At 37.4% G+C, this 23440-nt stretch overlaps 1 long non-coding RNA gene across 1 annotated transcript in view; it reads right to left on the reverse strand.

The window, feature by feature from the left end:
- Positions 1-13458, reverse strand: part of LOC147914763 (uncharacterized) — a 108665-nt gene extending 95207 nt beyond the window's left edge. The window contains exon 1 of the long non-coding RNA XR_015554968.1: positions 13245-13458. This is a non-coding gene — a long non-coding RNA (uncharacterized LOC147914763). The remainder of the gene's footprint in view (positions 1-13244) is intronic.
- Between the last annotated feature and the right edge of the window lie 9982 nt (positions 13459-23440).

Here is a 23440-nt window from a genome sequence, read left to right on the forward strand (position 1 = left end):
TCCCTTCTCTCCCGAGATCTTGGATGCTTGTTAGTCCTCAGCTTTGGCATCGTTGCCTCTTAGACCCTTTCCCTAATCCTCTGAGGTGGTATCTGATAGGATCCTAGGCTGAGGATCCCTACTAACGTTATATACTTGACTTCCAACAAGTTTCTCTTTCTCATTCTTCTCCTCCCCGTCTCCTCCTCTTCTTTCTTTTCTTCTTCCTCCTACTCCTTCTCTTCTTCTTTGGCTTTTCTAGGTTTGTTTGTTGTGTGTGTGAAAGTACTGCTTTGTCACAGCTCCTTAATCTTAGTTAGAAATGGAAGCTCCTAGAATTATTAACATGTCTGTATTCCCTACTATAATGAAGGTTTCCTAAAGACAAATAATATGCCCTTTTTATGATGAGTAAATTAAATTTACTAGATGAGAAAGAGTTGATCTTTATTTGAACATTGTTTGAGGAGAGGAAGTAAGAAGACCGAAGTTGTAGGAAAAGGAATTAACAGGCATCTATCTGACTTTAGAGCAATAGTAGAGTCAATGTGCAATATTCATTCATTCATTCAAATATTTATCGAATTTCATAGTCTGATGGTGAAACATAGGACAGGAAAAACTGAGGTCTTGCACAGGTGCAATGGAATCTGAAATCAGAGAATATGAATGAGAAATCATTTGCTTTTTATTCCTCCTTGGTTTATAACCAAACACGGAATGTTTCAAGATATGCTTTCTGTTCATCCTTCTAGCCTTATAATTTTATCTCTCTCAGCTTTGATACATGTGCTTCAGCTATGCTGAACTCCTTGCTGTGTCTCAAGGGAGTCATGGTCTCTTATATTTGTAGACCCATTCACATTCTCCACCCTCCTTCTCTTAGTTAATTCCTTCCCTTCTTCAGGTGTCATTTCAGACATTATTTCCTTGAGGATCTTTACCTGATCCTCCAAGACTGGGACAGATGTCCTTTGTGTAGCTTCCTACAAGGTCCACTGCTCGGTACTCCTATTCACAACTGTGTTTGTGACACTTATATTTTTTCACTTACAGGCCTTTTTCCTCACCATACTGTGAGCTTTCTGAGGACAGTGATTGCATTTTTGTGTTGATTATTCACAGCTAGTACAGAGCCTGGTACACATTCAGTGCTCAATAAATATACGTTAAACCAATTGAATGTCCAGTGAGTTGAAATTATAGAAACAGTCCAGAACCATGGGCATAAAATTTAACTCAAAGAAAAATTTTTAATATTTCACCCATTTTACAAACTTTTCCAGGAAAAGCATAAAGCTCAACAGTTTCTCACTGTTCTGATCCCTTTTTTATATACTCAGTATTGCAAATAGCTTCATAGACGGTTTCTTTTCCTGTGTTATGATGGAAATAATTCCACCAGTCTCAATGTAAAGCAGCAAGACAGCAGAAAGATATTATTTTGGGGCACAAAATATCTTCATAGGTTAAAGAAAAATAGCTCTGAAAGCCTCAAGCTGTTTTCAGTGGTTGACATTTCTTCATCCTCTGATTAAAATAAACTGTAAGATGAAGATTTTAGCCCACTAACAACCAGTCAAGCCCACCTTCATGAGCTTACATCTGTTCTGCCTCGTGCCTAAGGCTTTCCCCGCCATTTCCATGGCAGCAATATGAAGGACCAACCAACCATTTTAGTGACTTCAGTAAATTCATGTTTGCTCTCTGTCTGATAATGCATTGCTTTGGTTACTGTTACCTAGATAATTTAATAAGCTCTCAAGAAACCATCTTCCCAGAATATTACAATGTTCTCATTCCTGTTTAAAGATTGGATCTGCAATAACCTATATTCCATCAAATATTGGAAAAAACGAATGTGTAAATATGGTTCGTCAATCTATTTCATGTAGCTCCAAAGAGAAAAAAGCAGGATTAGTTGTAAAGTTATAAGAAAGAGTGTTTTATATCAATATGAGAAATAAAAAAAATTTAGAATCCTTCAACTACAGAATGGCTTGACCTGGGAGATAGCAAATCTTCTCTTACTGGATCTATTTAACAGCAGAGCTGGATGACCTCTTGGAGATGTAATAGAAAGTTTTTAGCAATACATTTTTATAAGAAAAACATAAAGTTTTAATCCAACTAAAGTTACTTTGTTATTATTTCCCTCAAGTCATCGGTCTTCTAACATAATGCTTATAATATATATGATATTATTGTATATTAAGTGCAATGAAGAAAATAAACTAAGTGATAAGACAGAAAGTGTTTGGATGCTTATTTTAAATTGAGCAGTCAGGAGCTCAAGTGAATCTGAAGACAAAGAATCAACCGCAAGATCAAGAAGAAAAGAACATTTCATGAAGAAAAACAGTTAGCAAAAAGGCCCTGAGGAGGGAGCGAGTAGAAGAGCAGGGATGGCAGAGAAGGAGGTGGAGAAGGAGAGCAGGGTCTCTTATTCTCCACGGTTGTTGAGATTCATCAAACACCTTGATATGTTGAGGAAGATTCGATGTCGCACTCTTCATATCTCCTCTTTGATCCTTCACAAAACATGTCCCCCGGGTTGAACTTTGTCCACAGGTACTGCTCTCTCTTTGCAGGTAGTGTGGTTTCTTCCTGCAGCCAACTAATGGAACTGGCATATGCCAAAGCTGCCGAGTGTCCTGTTGCAGAGTAGATAAAATGCCCCCTTTCCCTTATTGTGGTATATTCTATTAAATTGCGCCATATTTCCTATTGTCTCAAAACCTGCTCTTTGGCTCCCTCTATATAAATCAAATTATCTCATTCAAAAATATTTCAGTCAACAAATATCTATTTAGTGCCTAATATATACCAGGTAAAAAGCCACTGGGCATGAATTGAATATGGGAGTGGAAGAAGCAACAGATCTCTAGTAACATACCCCAGCTTGGAGTCAGAATCCTGGGTCCCTGTGCTGACTAACACATTGTTACTTAATAAATCTGGTTATTTCTGGCTGCTTCTTCCTCTGTAATGATTTTCCTGAAGGAGATGCCACATTTCCTCCTGTAACTAGACTTTAGTGGTTCAATCCACCCATTCACCTGATAACCTCAGATGGTTTGAGCCCAGTGGTAGACCTGACCTAGGCTTACTCTGATATATTCTTACCTTATTCTATTTATTAAAGATCTCAAACACGTTGATTTTGCCAAATAATAAACGTAACAAAACATGGCAATGTTCTAAAACTGCATTGTGATGATAGCTGTACAACTCTGTAAGTTTACTAAAATCAATGAATTTTATGGTATATAAATTATACCTCAACAAAACTGTTTTTTAAAAATCACATGTTATGATCCATAGGAGCCAACATTGTAAGAGAGATTACTCTAAAAGAATTACCTCATTTTTTATTTGAAGTCTCAATTACTTTAGATAGTATAAAACATCATTTGCTCCACGAGTCATGCTTTACCTAGTTTGCTGCACATCTTCCTGACCCCTTCCATAGTACTTCCAACAATGAACTTTTGGTTAATAAACTTCTGAAAGTTATTGCAGCTCACCCAAAATCCCTCTTTAATCCACTCCTCTTATAATTGGACAATTGTGGCATGAATTCATTACGAATCTACAAAAAGAAGCATTGGCTAGGGTTTCTAAGCAGGACCCTGGCAAAGAGAGCCATATGCTAGCTTACGTTCAGGGGCAGCAGGGATCAGGGAACAAGGTGAAATTCATAAGGAGATTGACAAACATTTATTAAGTTCAAAAATGTGGTAAACAACAAGTGTAGAAAGATAAGTTGGCTAGTCTGTTGCTTGGTCCATAGTGAACCTCACCGATGACTATTTTTCCCTTATCGATATGTTAGCCACTCCATGGAATTTTACAGTTCTTGTTAATTTCTGTATTACTTTTCATTGGTTTTGTTTTCTAAATAACTTAAGTGTATCCTTTTATTTTAAAATAAAGGGCAATAGAAATAAAGAAAAATAAAATAATAAGAGAAAAAGAAAACCATATGGGATTTACAATTTTTTCATACATTTTCCTATTTGTTCTAACTCACTTTCAGCCAATTTTTCCTGCTATGGTTGTTCGGGAATGTTTTCATAAAATTTCCAATTTCATAACTTGCTTGAGTAAATGCATGGAATTATTAAAGAGCATTGTTTGAATAAGCATATGGCCTCTAATGAAGGCGATTAGCATCATTTAGATATTATTATTGATTATTAAAGAGTCTCATTATCTCTCAGCTGGATATTATATGAAACCAAGGCCTCACTACTTCAGGTATTTGTGTTGCAAGATAGCTGGAGTAAAAACTAATCGTGTCTGGAAGTGTTTCACACTGGCAATTAAATTTGAGTGACCCACTAAAACCCCAATACACCTTTGGTTATTTTTTTCTCAGTGTCTGAGATTAACAACAAGACCACAGGGCATTTGCTGGGGATTAAGGCCTAATAGCAGTTTCCGGGAAATCAGCTTCAAACCATTTACCTCAGCTACTTATTACTCCCTAGGATGTAGTCCAAAAACTGCTTTCTATATATATATATATTTACATTTTGTCTTCCCATTGCTAAGACTTTTCTTTCTTTTTTTGAGCATAGATCTGCTCCACGGTCAGACCAATTCCTACTGATGCTTTGTATACTCTTCACTTTAGTTAAGGTTTGTCATTCATCAAATGTGACCTAAGCATGTTATTATATTTGTAGATCTTTGCAAGCACAATTCTCCATCTCCTCAAAACTTGTTGCTGCCAATTCATGTCTGATTGCCAACTTCCATAACATGCCAATTGGATTATGTCACTTCTCTGCTTAAAACCTTTCAATAATTCCCCACAGCTTTCAGGATAAAATCCAAACCCCTTTTCTTGGCATACAAGGTTCTTAATAACATGCCTGACTCCTGCCTGCTGCTTCAGGCTCATTTCCCACTGTGCTCCCCACACACCTTTGTTTTCATCATGTGGGACTTTCTGTAGTTCCCTTGGACATCATGCTTGTGAGCCTTCAGCTTTCTCACTTTAGGATTTTCATTCTTCTCACTCTCCCCTTCTCCGTTGAGTTAACTTTTACTCCCAAAACATAGTCTTTTTCTGCCCTTTCTCTTCGGTACATTCTTGATCACAGTGTTTGTGACATAATGCTGTCATCATGGAGTTAGTGGCTGTTCTCTTCTAAGGATGCTTCTGCTTTTTGAGAGGAAATAATAAGTATAATTTGTCTTTAAACCCCAGATCCTAGCAGTGTTTGTTCATACTGAGTATTCAATGGATGCTTGTCAAAAAAATGAGGGAATGGACAAGGAATATTTGTTGTGGTTGGCACAATTAATCAAACTAATACAGTATATTAGCAATTTTATGGGATGAAAATCTTGATAGTCGTTCTGAAGTCTTAGAAAATAATTCTAATGGCATCAACTAAATCTGCATTTTCCATATGCCTGATAGCTGTAGCCATTCTCTACCCAGTGAAAAATAGCTCAAATCTCCTTCTTCTCACTTCTCTCTCTTTCTTATCAAGCTATAGAAAATTTCTGTGTTAGCTTTAAACTCAACGTTCAAATCATAGAATCCTTGAGTGAACTAAAAGTTGTTAAGCAGTCATGTGTTAAACTAATACTTGGTTTTATTATTTATTGAAATACTAAGACAGAGAGAGTATTCTGAAGCATGAGAATATACAAAGTCAAGTCAATTTTATCTGTGCTTCAATACCTGATTGATATAAATTTCTTTTAAGGGTTTTCTCAGATACATATTTAGTTTGAAACACATTGTTAATGGAAAGCTATTCATAAAAACACTCTCACCAAAATTTGCCTTGTTCTTCTTTGATTTTTAATTGCTTTAGCTAACACCACTTTTTCACACACCTCATACCTCAGGTGGATTTGTTGAAATCCAAATTATTCATTTGCCATACCCTAGCACTGTTCCAAATTACCATCTCTCCAAGAATGATGACTTAGTAAGAGAGGCAAGGGCATCTACTGAAGCTACTCTGTTCAAGTGTGTTCTTCCCTCTGGATGAGGCCTAGCTGCAACTTGGGAGTTAGAACAATGTTGGTTCTTGCCATTGCCAATCAAGGAAACAATTACTAGCTCTGTAAACAGTAACATACATGTTCAATCCAGAAACCCAGAAATCACTTTTAAACCTTCGTCCTCTCCTCCCACGTCTTGTCACTCAATCTATTTGGTCTATTCTCTATTTTGAATACCTCCTAAATCCACTAACTCTCTCATTTTCCACTGCCACCACTGTATATGACTCTACTGTTAACTCTGACTTGGATGACTACAACTTTAATATGGCCTCTCTGGGACTGATAATCCCTTCCAAAAAGAGAGATAAATTATCCAAAGTCATAACTGGTCAGATATTAGTGCAAACAGCATTATATATGTTCTCTTTGCTCTATTTCCCATTTAACCTTGTTGGGTGGATTAAATAGGCAATGAAGCATTACTTGTTTAACTCTATCGAATGGGTTATTTCTTGTCCTCCTAACTTCTACACGTTTTATCGCAAAGGATGCCATTTATTCACTTAACAAATATTTAATGAGAACCTACAATTTGCATGAAGCTATACAGGGTAATGGGGATTTAGCAGTGAATAGAAAAAATAAAAAATCCTCCTGCTCTCATTGGACTTACGTCTTAGTGGGAAAGCCAGAGAACAAGAGTTAAGTTCATAAAACTGGCCCCTGGATTGATCCATTTCAAAATATCATTTACACATAGTCATCACTGTTTAGAGAATTAGATTCTCAAAAATAAAGGAATAAACTAGAATATTTGGATGGGAGGAGAACAAGTTTCAACTAACTTACCCAGACATGTTTTTAACATCTTTTATTCGGGGGTTATAGATTCTTAACATAAAAGAGGCTTGCAATTTTTTGTTGTTGGTGTTACAGACATTCTATCTGTTTTAGTATTTTAACAAAAATTCTACATAGCTTATTTTTCCTTTAAGTGAATAAAATCCATCATGTTTATAGCTTACCCATTTTCCTGAGTATGAGGAGATTTATGTACATAAAGAGAAACAGTCCTTTTCAAACAATTATCACACGAAATCTGTGATGGAATACTCAGTTGTAAGACATTTTTTCTCCTTCAGATAGGCCACTCTCTGTGCTAAAGCAAGGCTTAGGTAATTGCTATAAAAACACTCTTATCTTACTAAGTCTCTTGGGAGAATAATATAGGACACACAACTCAGATGAGAAGAAAAATCTTTAAACTTCCAGGTTTTGATATTTTTATGTGTGGGAGGGGTAGGCATTGACAGGGAATAAGCAAACTCAACAAAACAGTATTTTATTGCTAAACAAATGCTATTTTCCTTCATTGTTGCAATAGGAGATAGTTTCTATCTTTCCTTCACAATTGTCTATGAGAACTATGGAAAATTCAGCAGCCCTCTGAGGTGCCCATGTGGATAATTAGAATCACCTGATTCCACATGCAATGAATGGATGCAACAGCGCCTAGTCTATATGATAATGGATTTAGAACTGCATCCTTCCTCTGGGAAGTCCTTCTTCTTGTAGAATCTGACAATATGCAGCCTGGGAAGGGGCTCATATATTGGAAGAAATATGAAGCATTCCCAATAGAACTCAGTTCTTGTTATTCATTCATTCATTCATGTATTTATTTAAAATATATTTCTTGAGCGTCAGTGTAAGGAAACCTCCTAACTTCCTTAATATAATCAAGCTGAGACCCTCCCTAAAGTGGAGGGATGCTCATGCTTCTCTTTCTTTTGGGAATTGCCCCATAATCTTGCAGCCACTGCCACACTGACTTTAGGATTTCCTTACAGACTAAATGTCAGGCGCTGTGAGTGCATTAGAGAATGCAAATGTAAATAATGTGTGGCCCCTATCCTCAAGGAACTCATATTCCAGAGGGAGATAGAAAGAGAAGAGAGCTGATAATTTTAGGAAAATGTGATATGTGCTATAAATGGGTATTCACAGGAGGATTAACAGAGCACAGAATATCTTTTAATTCAGGTGGGTTACTAAGGCTTCCTAGAGATGAAGGGACACTAAAGCTACTTTTTTTTTTTTTTTAAAGATTTTATTTATTCATTTTTTCCCCCCAAAGCCCCAGTAGATAGCTGTATGTCATAGGTTCACATCCTTCTAGTTGCTGCACGTGGGACTCGGCCTCGCGTTGGACGGAGAAGTGGCGCCTTGGGGCTTGCCCGGGATCCGAACCCCGGGCCGCCAGCATCAGAGCGCGCGCACTTAACCGCTAAGCCACGGAGCCGGCCCTAAAGCTACTTTTTAAAAATGTGGAGGAATGAGTTAAGCCAATGAGGATGGTAGCAGAGGGAAAATGATACAGGCATTCCAGATAAAAAGACTAAGAGTACAAAGGCACAGAGGCGTGCAACAGCACAGCATGCAGGGAAATACTAATACTTAGATATGGATGGAGTAAAGGATATATTTAAGGAAACAAGGGTAAGTCTAAAGAGGTAGATCAGAGAAGATTTATGAAAGACCTTACATCTTAGGTTGAGGAATTTGAATTTTGTCTTAAAGCTTTATGGAGGGCTACTAAGGATTTTGAGAGGGGATTAAAAAGATCAGATTTTTATTATAGCTATCTTCTTCTGGTAACTGTGAAGAGCATAGACTCAAGTGGGATGAGCCTAGAGGCAGGGAGATTTTGGGGGGAAGTCACTGCAATCATCCAGACCGGAAATGATGGGCGCCTGAAGGCATGATGAGAGTAATGAGTGTTGGAAGGGAGAGGACAAGACAATTTTGAAAGCAATTAGGAAGGAATTTGTGACAAATTGAGTTTTGGAGAGGAGTGAGAAGAAGGAATATCAAATGCATCCCAGGTTTTGGTTGGGGGAACTGGGTGCATGTTGATGCTTCGTATAGGAATGGAGAATAAAGGAGGTGAAGCAGTATTTCATTGCCGAGTTGGAAATACCTGTGGTATCTCCATGTACAGGTGTCCATTCAGATCAGACGTCTGAAACCAAGGAGGAGGTTCTGGGCTAGATATGACTATACAGATATTTAAGGGTTTTCAGCACTACCGTTAGGCCCTTACACTGTAGAAAAAGGTTATAAAATGTACAGTTTAGCCACACAAATGTGACATCATATCAGTGTTATTCTACAGTATCTCCAAACCTACTGAATCTAAATACAATGAACTAAATTACATGAAAAACATATACAGTTTTTTTTATAACTTATGAATCCAAAATGTGAATATCTTTAAAACTTTTACACAGGATCACACTGTAATGCCATTAGGTCATATTATAAAAGAGGCTGGGCTATAAGGTAAGATAGAACAAGTCAAAACCTACCATTCTTTCTTCCTTATAATTTTATCATGCATGGGGAGGCGGGGAGGAGCTGTTGTTTTACAATGACCTGTCAGCTTTCTCAGAACACAAATGGCCTGTGTGCCATGCCAGGGGGGTTAGATTTTAACTAGATGATAAGGAGCCAGTGAAGGTTTTACAAGGGAAATAACATTACCAGACTTAACGTCATATAAAGTTAGTGCTAACAGCAGTGAGAATGATGAGAAAGAATGAAGAAACATTGTGGTGTGGAGAGAATGTTGGGAAGTTATTTCAGTAAACCAGATAAATTTTGGATCAGATACTCACATTAGGAGAACAGGTGAAAATTCCAAGAACTGGTAATAATAATAGTATTAGTGGTAGAAAGAGCTAGTAGTTACTGAGTACTTTTCACACACCAGGTACTTTTCTCACCCTAACAGGTATTATTTTACTTAATTCTCATAACCACTCTATGAAGTGGGCATTGTTATTTTTTCCCATTGTATATTTAAGGAAACTGAGTGATCAAGAGACTAAGTAGCACACCCAAGATTATACAGTTGTAAAATTATGGTGCTAGGACTCAGAATTAGACACCGTGACTCCAGAGACCTTGCTCTTGACAGTTATGCCTCAAAGGAATCCTTGCCAAAAAGAGTGGACATCCATGGGTCTTTCAGGAGACTTGAGGCTTGTACAGTTGTTACAGAAATGCCATTGTTATGAAATTTTAATTTCATCCAAACCATTCAGTTAGAGTGTTAATAAAGATCAGGAGAAGGAAGAGGCAAGAGTTATCTGTCTACATCTTTGAAAATTACTGGATTTCTAGCACCATTGTGTCCACTGTTAATAGCCCATCACTGGAACTTAGGAAACAGTAATTTCACATCTGTCCTCACCTGACTGAGTGATCAGGCTATTGTTGAGTCTTGGACTCCTAATATACCAGATAAAAGAGCTGGACTAAATTATTTTCAAGGTCTCTTAAAGGTCTAACATTTTGCAATTCTCAATGTCAGCCAATAAGATGCCACAAAGCAGCTACTGGTTTGGCTAAGAGGGTAGAAATCTTTGAATAAAACTGTCATCTGCAGCCCATGCGAAGCCTTGGCAGTGGTAATATGCTTGGCAAATGGTAGTTTGTACTGAGCACTCAGAGTGAATGCATCTGTTCTTGACAAGAATTAATTGCCTCAATCTGTGGTCACCTTCATGTCAGGCTTTTGGATTAGTTTGCCTGGGCTGCAGTTATTGATGAAGAAAGGAAGTTTGAAAAGTCAGGGTCAGTCTCTACAGAAACATGCTTCATTGATGCAACACACAAGCAGTTTCAAGGCCAAAGAGAATGGTCATCCAGGGATGAGGATCTGAGGAAAACATCTGGACATTAAGCATTAGGCAACAACAGCAGAAGAACTTGATATGTTTATTTGCTCTTTGGAGTTTTCCAGTTCTTTTTTATATTTGAGTAAAATGAAATAGTCCAGATAGGTTTAAAGTCAACAGTACATCTCTGCTTCCTGTCTCCGGGTCCTCAACTGTTTCTCCTCAGGGGTAACCACTGTTTGCAGTTTCTTTCATATCATTTCACAAAATCCATTCCTCTGCAAGCATCTGTGATATATTCTTTCCTTCTACGTACATACATATGACTATATTATACTTGTTTTTCTGAAATTTGCCTTTATCAATGGATATATTGGATGTTTTATTTATGCATAGAGATAAATATTAATTAATTGGCTAATTAATTTATGACTGCCAGTGAACCATAATTTATTTGCTTGTGCCATATTTTCTTGGCTGTTTGGCTATACTATCATGTAATAAACAATCTGCTATTAATCAGTATTTAGATTTATCATTCAATGAAGTTAATTTGCACACCCATGTTTGCGTATCTAAAATAAATTCCTACATGTGGAATGGTGGAGCTGTTGTTAACGTGAAGGGTTCTTTATATATGGAGAAAATTTGTGCTTTGTCTACACCTACTGCAAATAATTTTTCTAGATTAAAAAATTTTTTCTTTATAGTGTTTGGCTATACAGAACTTTAAAACTGTGTGCAGTAAAAATTGTTATTTCTTTACTTTATAGCTTCAGTTTCTTTCTTTCGTGTAGAAGGGAGTTTATCCACTCAAAGATTATTGCCTTTGCATTCTCTAGTATTTTATTTTTTAATATTTAAGTATTTGGTCCACGTAAAATTTATTGTGATATAATGGATGACAAGGGGAACTGGGTTTATTTACTCGTTATTTGTCCCAACAAAATTTATTGAATATTTCATCTTTTCCCACTGATATTTATATGCTAAATTCCCTATATAGTATATTCGGTCCTGTTCCACTTTCTCTGATCTCTCTGTTTGCCTACATCAGTACCACCCTTCTTTAATTGAAGTGGTATTTCGATATGCTCAAATATCTTGTATGACTACACTCTCTCCTTATTCTTTCTCTCTCTCTCTTTTTTTTCAAAAAAGAAAAATCAGGTTAAAGACAGTAGAGTTTGATACTTAGCCAATAGATGAAGGACAAAGTATTTTTTAAAGTTTGAGACTCCTGAGTGGCAGGTTGGATGTATAAGCAAACGTAAAAATTTTATGTCTGTATTTGTCTATTTTTTGATATTTGTCGTTTGTCATTTGTTATCCTAGGGCTTATGTCAAATCTTCTGTCTCCTATACTTTTTAATGAATTCTGTCAGTAAAATACAGGAAGAGTTGCATCTTCTTTGGTCAGACCTTAGGCTGATACAAACCTCAGATCATATAGTGTGAACGCGTATCTGTATACAAAATCTGCTTCCGTGGGCATATCACATCATGTAAAATTTCAAATAATTCATAGCTTTGCTTTTTAATAATTCCTGGTATTCAGCACTTATAACTACGGTTAGTTTGCAAGAGCTTGTTATTTAAATTCTGTGTCGTATTTACCGTATCTAGTAGACTCTAGAAGATTTGCATTTGAAAAGTGATTTTGTTTGTGTTTCGTAGGTGCTATAAAATATTCTATTTTCTGATTAAGTTTGCTTTGGTGACTGCATCTCTGGTGGCAAGTAAGAGGGATGCATCAAATCTGAATATCTTAATCTTTTAAAAAATGCCATCAATAATTCTGTTTTGATTATTAATTTAGCCTCCCAGTGATAGGAATTTTCTTTGTGCTATAAAATTTAGGCACATATGCAAGGGAGAGCCACTAAGCTGCCAATACCAAAGGGTTAAACCTTTTATTAGCACAGTAAATGAATCTGAACCCAGCATAGACTTTGCTGCACCTCTGCAATTACCTGGTGCACTTTGGAAATAAAGAAATGAGAATGCAATCAACATAATTATATGGCCAAGCTCTGGAGGAGAGATTTCAGAGTTAATGTGGAGCATATTTGGAAAAGAATAAATATAAAATGACCTGAGGGGGCAGAGTCAAGATGGCGGCGTAGGCAGACTCTGAACTCACCTCCTCCCGTGGACACAGCCAATTTACAACTACTCGTGGAAAAATTACCCCTGAGACAGAACTGAAAACTGGATAAGAGGAACTCCTGCAACAACGGACAATCCTAACTGGGGTAGAAGAGGCAGAGACTCCCTTCCGGAGAGGAAAAACGCCGCCTCCACAAGCCGCCAGCTTCACGGCCGCCGGGAGCAGCTCACAGGTACGCAGCCTCCCTGGAGGCGCGGGGTCCTGAGCCGGGGAGCGCCCCCGCTGTGGGTATTTTGTGGACCCAGCACAATCGAGACCAGCGGCATAATATCTGACTTTGCCTGCTACTAAAGCATTGGGTAGCACCCCCAGAAAACCCGGTTCACAAAGAAACTAAAACTGGCTCTTAAAGGGCCCGCGCACAAACTCACCCGTTCCAGAAAGCATCCTAAGATCACCAGAAAGAAAGGTGCACAGTGCTTCGGTGACAAGAGACTCACCTAATAGGCCCTGAGTGCATCTCGGTGAGGGGTGAGACCTCTCCAGGGACTGGGACATTGGTGGCGGCCACTGTTGTGGCCTGGTGTGAGCCTGCTGACACAGACGCCATTGGAGTTCTCCCTGAGACCTGCTAGCCCAGGGTCTGCTCCACCCGCTAGAGCACCGATTTAATCCAGCTCAGCCAGGGCAGGCAGCCCACCCTAGAGACTGGCCCCACCCAACAACAAGCCCTCAGGCAACGTGTGGGCCTGCATAGATTGGTGACTGGATTCTCTGCAGCCTGGCAACTGAGCTGACTTGAGCGGGGCAGGGTGTGCACAAGGAGCGGGTGGAGAGTGTGGGGTGGTGGCGGAGTGTGTGGGGCTCCCGCAGTGGAGAGACTGGGTCCGCATGGGGAGGTCAGGGCGCTCACATGGGGCAGGACTGTGTTGACTGTGTGTGTGGACCTGTGGGCAACAGGGCTTGTCAGCTGCAGAAGACTTGTGCTTCTCAAAGACCCACATATGAGGTTTGCCCCACCTTCCAAAGCCTGAAACAATTGGGTGCTCCTGTGCCTAAGGGCAGCCCCACCCAGCTGCAATCCTCAGAGAGCTGACAAGAGACCTAATAGACTAGAGGTTTACAGCAATTGTAAGGCCCTGAGCCTAACAACCTGCCACATTGGGGGCCTACTCGCTTAAAAGAAATACTGCAACACAAATGTTGTATTAGAACTTGCAGCCAACTGTGCTGGGGCTCCCCACACCTGATAAAGAGACTGAAGGGCCCACAACAACTACAAGCAGCTGAGCATTACAACAGCTGGCCAGGAGCATAACTCAGCCTCCCTGGGCGCCTATAGGGAGAGCTAACAGGCCACAATAGAAGGACACATGTAGCCCACATAGGGGGCACCCCTGGAACATTGAGAACTGAGGGAAGCACACTGGAAGCCTCCTAAGGCATCACTTACATAAGGTCACCTATCCAAGAGCAGGAGACGTAGCTGACCTACCTAATACGTAGACACAAGCACAGGGAAAGAGGCAAAATGAGGAGGCAAAAGAATACATTCCAAGTAAGGGAACAGGACAAAACCCCAGAAAAGGAACTAAGTGAAACAGAAATGAGCAACCTACCCGACAGAGAGTTCAAACTAAGAGTGTTAAGGATGCTCACTGATCTGGGGAGAAGAATAGATGAACTCAGTGAGAATGTCAACAAAGAAATGGAAGATATAAAAAAGAACCAATCAGAAATGAAGAATACAATACTGGAAATGAAAAATTCATTAGAGAGACTCAAAAGCAGAGTAGAGGATACAGAAGAACGGATCTGTGAGCTGGAAGAAAGACTAGAAGAAATTACCCAAGGTGAACAGGTAAAAGAGAAAAGAATTAAAAAGAGTGAGGACAGTCTAAGGGACCTCTGGGACAACATCAAGCGCACTAACATCCATGTTATAGGTGTCCCGGAAGGAGAAGAGCGAGACAAGGGGGCAGAGAATCTATTTCAAGAAATAATAGATGAAAACTTCCCTAACCTAAGGAAGGAAACAGACATCCAGGTACAGGAGGCACAGAGAGCCCCAAACAAGATAAACCCAAAGAGGCCCACACCAAGACACATCATAATCAAAATGTCCAGAATTAAAGAGAGAATCCTAAAAGCCGCAAGAGAATGTCAAGTTACATACAAAGGAAACCCCATAAGGCTATCAGCTGACTTCTCAGCAGAAACCTTACAGGCTAGAAGAGAATGGCACAATATACTTAAAGTGCTAAAAGGAAAAAACTTACAGCCAAGAATACTCTACCCAGCAAGGTTATCGTTCAAAATGGAAGGAGAGATCAAAATTTTCCCAGATAAGCAAAAATTAAAGGAGTTTGTCACCAAGAAACCAGTGTTACAAGAAATGTTAAAGGGACTGATTTAAGGGGAAAAGAGAAGACCACAAATAGGAAAAATTATCTATTTCCACGATTAGAATGTAATGGATACAAATGCACAAAAAAGAGGTTAGATATGATATCAAAAACATAAAAGGAGGGAGGAGGGTAGTTAAAGAGTACAGCTTTCAGACAGAGGTCAAACTAAAGAGACCATCAATTCTGTATAGAAGAAGTAAGGAACAGAGAAGGACTACTAAAACACTGATAAAAAAAAAAAAGTTAAAAAATGGCAGTAAGTACATATTTATCAATAGCTACTTTAAACGTCAATGGACTAAATGCTCCAATTAAAAGGCATAGGGTGGCTGACTGGATAAAAAAACAAGACCCATATATATGCTGCATACAAGAGACACACTTCAGACCTAAAGACACTCACAAACTGAAAGTGAAGGGATGGAAAAAGACACTCCACGCAAATGGCAATGAAAAGAAAGCTGGGGTAGCAGTACTCATATCAGACAAAATAGACTTTAAAACAAAAACTGTAAAAAGAGACAAAGAAGGGCATTACATAATGATCAAGGGAACAATCCAACAAGAGGATATAACACTTGTAAATATCTACGCACCCAATGTAGGTGCACCTAAATATATAAAGCAATTATTAACAGACATAAAAACAGAAATAGACAGTAACACAATAATAGTAGGGGACTTTAACACTCCACTTACACCAACGGATAGATCATCCAAACAGAAGATCAATAAGGAAACATTGGCCTTAAACGACACACTAGAACAGATGGACCTAGTAGATATATACAGAGCATTCCATCCAAAAACCGAAGAATACACGTTCTTTTCAAATGCACATGGAACATTCTCCAGGATTGACCACATATTAGGCCACAAAACAAGTCTCCATAAATTTAAGAAGATTGAAATAATACCAAGCATCTTTTCTGACCACAACGGTATGAAACTAGAAATCAACTACAGGAAGAAAATCAGAAAAACCACAAATACATGGAGATTAAACAAAATGCTACTGAACAACGACTGGGTTAATGAAGAAATCAAAGAAGAAATCAAAAAATACCTGGAGACAAATGAAAATGAAAATACGACATGCCAGAATTTATGGGATACAGCAAAAGCGGTTCTAAGAGGGAAGTTTATAGCAATACAGGCCTATCTCAACAAACAAGAAAAATCTCAAATAAACAATCTAACAATGCACCTAAAGGAACTGGAAAAAGAAGAACAAACAAAGCCCAAAATCAGTAGAAGAAGGGAAATAATAAAAATCAGAGCAGAAATAAATGATATAGAGACCAAAAAAACAATAGAAAAAATTAATAAAACCAAGAGCTGGTTCTTTGAAAAGATCAACAAAATAGACAAACCTTTAGCTAGACTCACCAAGAAAAAAAGAGAGAAGGCACAAATAAGTAAAATCAGAAATGAAAGAGGAGAGGTTACAACAGACACCTCAGAAATACGAAAGACTATAAGAGAATACTATGAAAAACTATATGCCAACCAATTCGACAATCTGGAAGAAATGGATAAATTCTTAGAATCATACAACCTTTCAAAACTGGATCAAGAAGAAGTAGAGAATTTGAATAGACCAATCACCAGTAAGGAGATTGAAAGAGTAATCAAAAACCTCCCCAAAAATAAAAGTCCAGGACCAGATGGCTTCCCTGGTGAATTCTACCAAACATTCAAAGAAGACTTAATACCCATCCTTCTCAAACTCTTCCAAAAAATTGAGGAGGGGGGGAAGCTCCCTAACTCATTCTACGAAGCTGACATTACCCTGATACCAAAACCAGACAAGGACAACACAAAAAAAGAAAATTACAGGCCAATATCACTGATGAACATCGATGCGAAAATCCTCAACAAAATACTAGCAAATCGCATACAACAATACGTTAAAAAGATTATACACCATGATCAAGTTGGATTTATTCCAGGTATGCAGGGATGGTTTAACATTCGCAAATCAATCAACGTAATACACCACATTAATAAAATGAAGAACAAAAATCACATGATCATCTCAATAGATGCAGAGAAATCATTTGACAAGATCCAGCATCCATTTATGATAAAAACTCTGAATAAAATGGGTATAGAAGGAAAGTACCTCAACATAATAAAGACCATATATGAGAAACCCACAGCTAATATCATCCTCAATGGTGAAAAACTGAAAGCTATCCCTCTAAGAACAGGAACCAGACAAGGATGCCCACTGTCACCACTCCTATTTAACATAGTATTGGAAGTCCTAGCCAGAGCAATCAGGCAAGAGAAAGAAATAAAAGGGATCCAAATGGAAAGGAAGAAGTGAAACTGTCACTATTTGCAGATGACATGATTTTATATATAGAAAACCCTAAAGAATCCACCAGAAAACTTTTAGAAGTAATAAACGAATATGGTAAAGTTGCAGGATACAAAATCAACATACAAAAATCAGTTGCATTTCTGTACACTAACAACGAAGTAGCAGAAAGAGAAATTAAGAATACCATCCCATTTACAATTGCAACAAAAAGAATAAAATACCTAGGAATAAACTTAACCAAAGAGGTGAAAGATCTGTACACCGAAAACTATAAAACATTTCTGAAAGAAATTGAAGAAGACACAAAGAAATGGAAAGATATTCCGTGCTCTTGGATTGGAAGAATTAAGATAGTTAAGATGTCCATACTTCCTAAAGCCATCTATAGATTCAATGCAATCCCTATCAAAGTTCCAACAACATTTTTCACAGAAATAGAACAAAGAATCCTAAAATTTATATGGAACAACAAAAGACCCCGAATAGCTAAAGGAATCCTGAGAAAAAAGAACAAAGCTGGAGGTATCACACTCCCTGATTTCAAAATATACTACAAAGCTATAGTAACCAAAACAGCATGGTACTGGCACAAAAACAGACACACAGATCAATGGAATAGAATCGAAAGCCCAGAAATAAACCCACACATCTATGGACAGCTAATCTTTGACAAAGGAGCCAAGAACATACAATGGGGAAAAGAAAGTCTCTTCAACAAATGGTGTTGGGAAAACTGGATAGCCATATGCAAAAAAATGAAAGTAGACCCTCACCTTACACCATACACAAAAATTAACTCCAAATGGATTAAAGACTTGAATGTAAGACCTGAAACTGTGAAAGTTCTAGAAGAAAACATAGGCAGTACGCTCTTCGACATCGGTCTTAGCAACATCTTTTCAAACACCACATCTGACTGGGCAAGAGAAACAATAGAAAAAATAAACAAATGGGACTACATCAAACTAAAAAGCTTCTGCACAGCAAAGGAAACCATCAACAAAACGAAAAGACAACCTAACAATTGGGAGAAGATATTTGCAAACCATACATCTGATAAGGGCTTAATCTCCAAAATATATAAAGAACTCATGCATCTCAACAACAAAAAAACTACCAACCCAATTAAAAAATGGGTAAAAGACCTGAACAGACATTTCTCCAAAGAAGATATACAGATGACCAACAGACACATGAAAAGATGTTCAAAATCACTAACTATCAGGGAAATGCAAATCAAAACTACAATGAGATATCACCTCACGCCTGTCAGAATGGCTATAATTAACAAGACAGGAAACAACATGTGTTGGAGAGGATGTGGAGAGAAGGGAACTCTCATATACTGCTGGTGGGAGTGCAAACTGGTGCAGCCACTATGGAAAACAGTATGGAGATTCCTCAAAAAATCAACGATAGAACTACCATATGATCCAGCTATTCCACTGTTGGGTATTTATCCAAAGAACTTGAAAACACCAATTTGCAAAGGTACATGCACCCCTGTGTTCATTGCAGCCTTATTCACAATAGCCAAGACTTGGAAGCAACCTAAGTGCCCATCAAGGGACGATTGGATAAAGAAGCTGTGGTATATATACACAATGGAATACTACTCATCCATAAGAAACGACGAAATCCAGCCATTTGTGACAACACGGATAGACATTGAGGGTATAATGCAAAGTGAAATAAGTCAGAGGGAGAAGGTCAAATACCGTATGATTTCCTTCATTAAGTAGTAGATAATAACAACAATAAAGAAACACATAGGGACAGAGATTGGATTGGTGGTTACCAGAGGGGAAGGGGGGAGGGAGGAGGGTGAAAGGGATAATTCGGTACATGTGTGTGGTGATGGGTTGTAATTAGTATTTTGGTGGTGAACATGATGTAGTCCATGCAGAAATAGAAGTACAATGATGTACACCTGAAATTTTTACAATGTTATAAACCAATGTTACTGCAATAAACAAAAAATTAAAAAAAAAAAAAAAATAAGGAACAGATAAGTTGAGACTAAATGGCCCAAGAGAAATGATTGTATATATCCATCAAAAACTTGCACAAGATTGTTCATAGCAGCTTTATACATAAGAGCCAAAACCTAGCTAAATGATCCAGATTATATTATTGCTACATGTAACAATATGGGTGAATCACACCGATATTATGTTGAGCAAGTAGAGCTAGGCACAAGAGAATACATATTCTACGATTTTATTTATGTGACAGTTAACAACAGGAAAAACTAATCAGTAGAGATTCAAGTCAGAATAGATGTTACCTTTGAAAGAAGGGGTGTTGGGACTAGGAAATGCACAGGAAAACCTCTGAAGACATACAAATGTTCTATATCTTGATCTGGGTTGTGTTCCATGGATTATATATGTGTATTATAAAAAATATATACATATTATATATTATAAAATATATTATAAATATACATTTTTAAATATATACATATAATACATATACACATATACATGTGTAGATAATATAAACACATATTACACATGTATAATATATATACAATATATACATATATATATTGAGCTGTACATTTAATATCAGTTCCATTTGTACACTTGAATGAATGGATGTTACACCTCATCTAGAAAGACTAGAAACAAACATACAAACAAAAACATGAATAAAGCTAAAATGCTTGACTGTATTCCTAATTTTCCATTATTAGGAGTTTAGGTTGTATCCAATTTTTCAGTATAATAAATATTACTTTTCAGAAAGAAAATGGCACCACATTTACAATCTTACAAAATAAGAATGGATAATTGTCCATAAAATAAAAAGAAGAACAGTAAGGTTGAATATAAATGAGAAAAAAATTTCCCAGAATTTCATGTTGCCCCAGTGGGACAACTAGGAACAGATTATGAAACATGAAATACTCATATCTCCTAAGAGAAAAAATATGGTAATGCCTGCAAAAGAACTGTGTATACTCACATAAGTTACCTTTTAAATTACTAATAAAACTGACAGTTTCTCAAAAATGAAAGATTAAATGTAGTGTGTACAAAAAAATAAATAAATAAAATGACCTGAGTCTACAAGAAAGGTAATTTTGAGAACAAGTTACTTGAAATAAGTAGTTAACTAAATTCCAAATACTTCTGGAAAATAGTAGATGTTGTCATAGGGTCATTTTGAGTTCACATCACAGACTATCTAATAACGGGATTTTTCCAAGTGTCAACCAGGGAACTAGAAGGTGTATCTACAGTGCTGCTGTACCAACTTTGGCATTCTCCCAATCAGCTCTACAGGCACTGGACTACTTAATTGAGAAACAGAATTTGGAGCTGACCCTTGAAAAAGTATGGAGATTGGTAGTCCAGATATAAGTGAACTGTCTAAGGAGAATAGAGACCACATACTGGAAGCAAAAAGGAATTTTTAAAAATCTGTACATGAAGTCACTTAGACTAAAAGAGTTGGAGACTCATAATCTATAATCAGAACTTTACATACTGGATGACACTTGTTTTTGTTAAAGCTTTTTCTAAGCCATTCCATTTCCCTGGATGCAGGTGGATGGTGGGTGTGGTGATAAGTATCAGGGAAACTTAGGTTGGGTACCCAGATTAATAATATTTGGCCAGAATTGACTGTATGTTTGTACAATTAAAGTATAAGGAGTTGAAGCAGATACAGGGAGAAGTCAAATAGAAGACCCAATGACTGCTTCATGAAAAGGCCCTAAAAAGAGGAAGAATCTGTATATAAATCATCAGAGGAAAGCAACAAATCTAAACAAGATCAAAGATGGACGTGGAGTGTTGGTGATGGAATATGCATAATTTTCTTAAACTTATGGGTGGCTGGCATGGCTTTTTATAAGGAAACATTAAAGACATCGACATTTTCCTGGCGCTGGTCTGAAATGCCCAATTTCTGCTTTGCCGTTCTGCTATCTACCAACCCCAAATCTATCCATCCTTTGTGGGTTAGGTTTAGTTATACCTCCTCAACAAAGTCTTCTCTAATGACAGAAGTCAGTGATTGTCAGTGATGGCCGTACAGTAGAATCAATGATGAGCTTTTTGATGTTTGTTTTGTTTTTCATTCCAGTGTCCCTTCTTGAACCCAGACAAATTATATCAGGTTCTCAGGAGGTGGGTTCTGGGTTACTTTATAGGAGGATTATTTTTAGAATTTCCCCAAGTGCAGCCAGGGGTAAAATTAGACCTCCCTGATCTCATGCTTCTTTAAACTCCTATAATCAAGAATATAACTATAGGGGGCTAGAATCTGATCCTAAAGTACATTTTCTTAGTTTTTTTCTAATAACTATGCAGTTCTCTTATACTGTTAATCAAATTGTAAGTTCATTTGTTCTGAGTCAGTGTTTGTCTCTTTTTATTTTCTTTTAAATAATATAGCATGAATTTGGGTGTGATTAATACTAATTAATTGACTGAAGGAATAAATGGCCCAAGTAAGGAACAATTATTAGCCTATGTTTGAAGATCTTGATCATGCAATCTTTTCAAAAAAAAACCAGTGTATTTTGAAATCATATATCCTTAAAGTTTAAATGGTCGTAGAACGTGGCAGAGATGGCTAATTGAATCCTAATATCCACTTCTCTCCTTTTGCTATGATAATAAAATCCCTGATTTTTAGCTGAAAATATGGCTCCTCCTTAGAGTAAAAATTATATTTTCCAGCTTTCCTTGTACACTTATGTAATCATGTGACTAAGATCTGGCAAAAGGTGTATAGGCAGAAATGTCATGTGACATATCCTTAAGAGACTGTAGCATATTGTGTCTGCCTCTTCTTTTTGGAATCATCTCGTATTTACCGCCTGGAAAACAGATACATAAGATTGAATCTATGCATGTAAGTGCAACTTGATAGTAAGATGTTCATGACATCTTGAGGACCATATGAGTCCTAGATCACCTTCTAGATGTTTTAAGTAGGAGAGAAATAGACTTCTATCTTATTTAATTCCATGTTATTTTGATTTTTATTTGTCATGTATAGGTAATCTTAATTTTACATAAAACAAATTTTAACTTCAAAGTGGGATGCTGCATGCAACAGAACCTAAAACATTTGGCATTTGTTTTGTCAGGTATTAAGTAGGAAAGGTACAGACATAGCAGACTGGAAAGCTGGTGACCCTTATTATGCTATGGCAAAAAAAAAGTATTTAAACTGTTGCCATTGATGTCTTGAAAGGTAGTCCACATACCCACCGAGAAATAATAGGAAAAATTCAATATGTCATCTATGTTGGATGCTTCTTTCTCTTCCAACAAAGTATGGGTGGAAGAAAATATAACTCTGCTAAAATAGGCACTTTCATCTATGATCTGTGTTTAAATGGATGGAAGTCTATAATTTGGGGCTTTGAATGGTTGAAAAAACCAACTACCCTGTACCCCAAATTGAAACAGTTATAAATGATGGCTGAAAATGCCTTACTAGATGATAAAGACTGAAGCAGCTTTTTAAAGTAGCTTCCTTTAAGGATTTTCTGCCAAAAAATGGAAGAAGCAAAAAGTAGATTAATGATTTTGCCTTTCTGCCCAAGTCTGTGGTTTCATATGGCCTCAAGATATGCTCAATTTAAACGAAAGAGAAGGGAATGGGCAGCAGTCATCAATAAGTAGAAGGTGGAGTTTCCAGGCTAAAAAATGATGTCTAATGAGATCTTTGGATTTGGTTATTCACACGTAGAACTGACCAGAAGCAGTGAGATCAGTTGCTTATTACCTTTTTAAAGGAATTGTTTTGCTAAAGAAACCCAGTTTGGCCTGAAATAGCTTGTTTAATTTCTAAAGAAATCCCTTAATCCTCAACCATCCAATAATACCACTGGGTCCCAAAAGTGTGCAGGTTCCAAAAAAGGCATTCAGAGAAACTTCTAGAGGCAGATCCAGGGACTGTGGAGGTGAACAGATAAGAAATTTCACCCTAGAGA

Source organism: Ceratotherium simum, chromosome 17 (assembly GCF_057802395.1).
Source record: "Ceratotherium simum simum isolate JZ-2026a chromosome 17, ASM5780239v1, whole genome shotgun sequence".
Taxonomy (NCBI): Eukaryota; Metazoa; Chordata; class Mammalia; order Perissodactyla; family Rhinocerotidae; genus Ceratotherium; species Ceratotherium simum.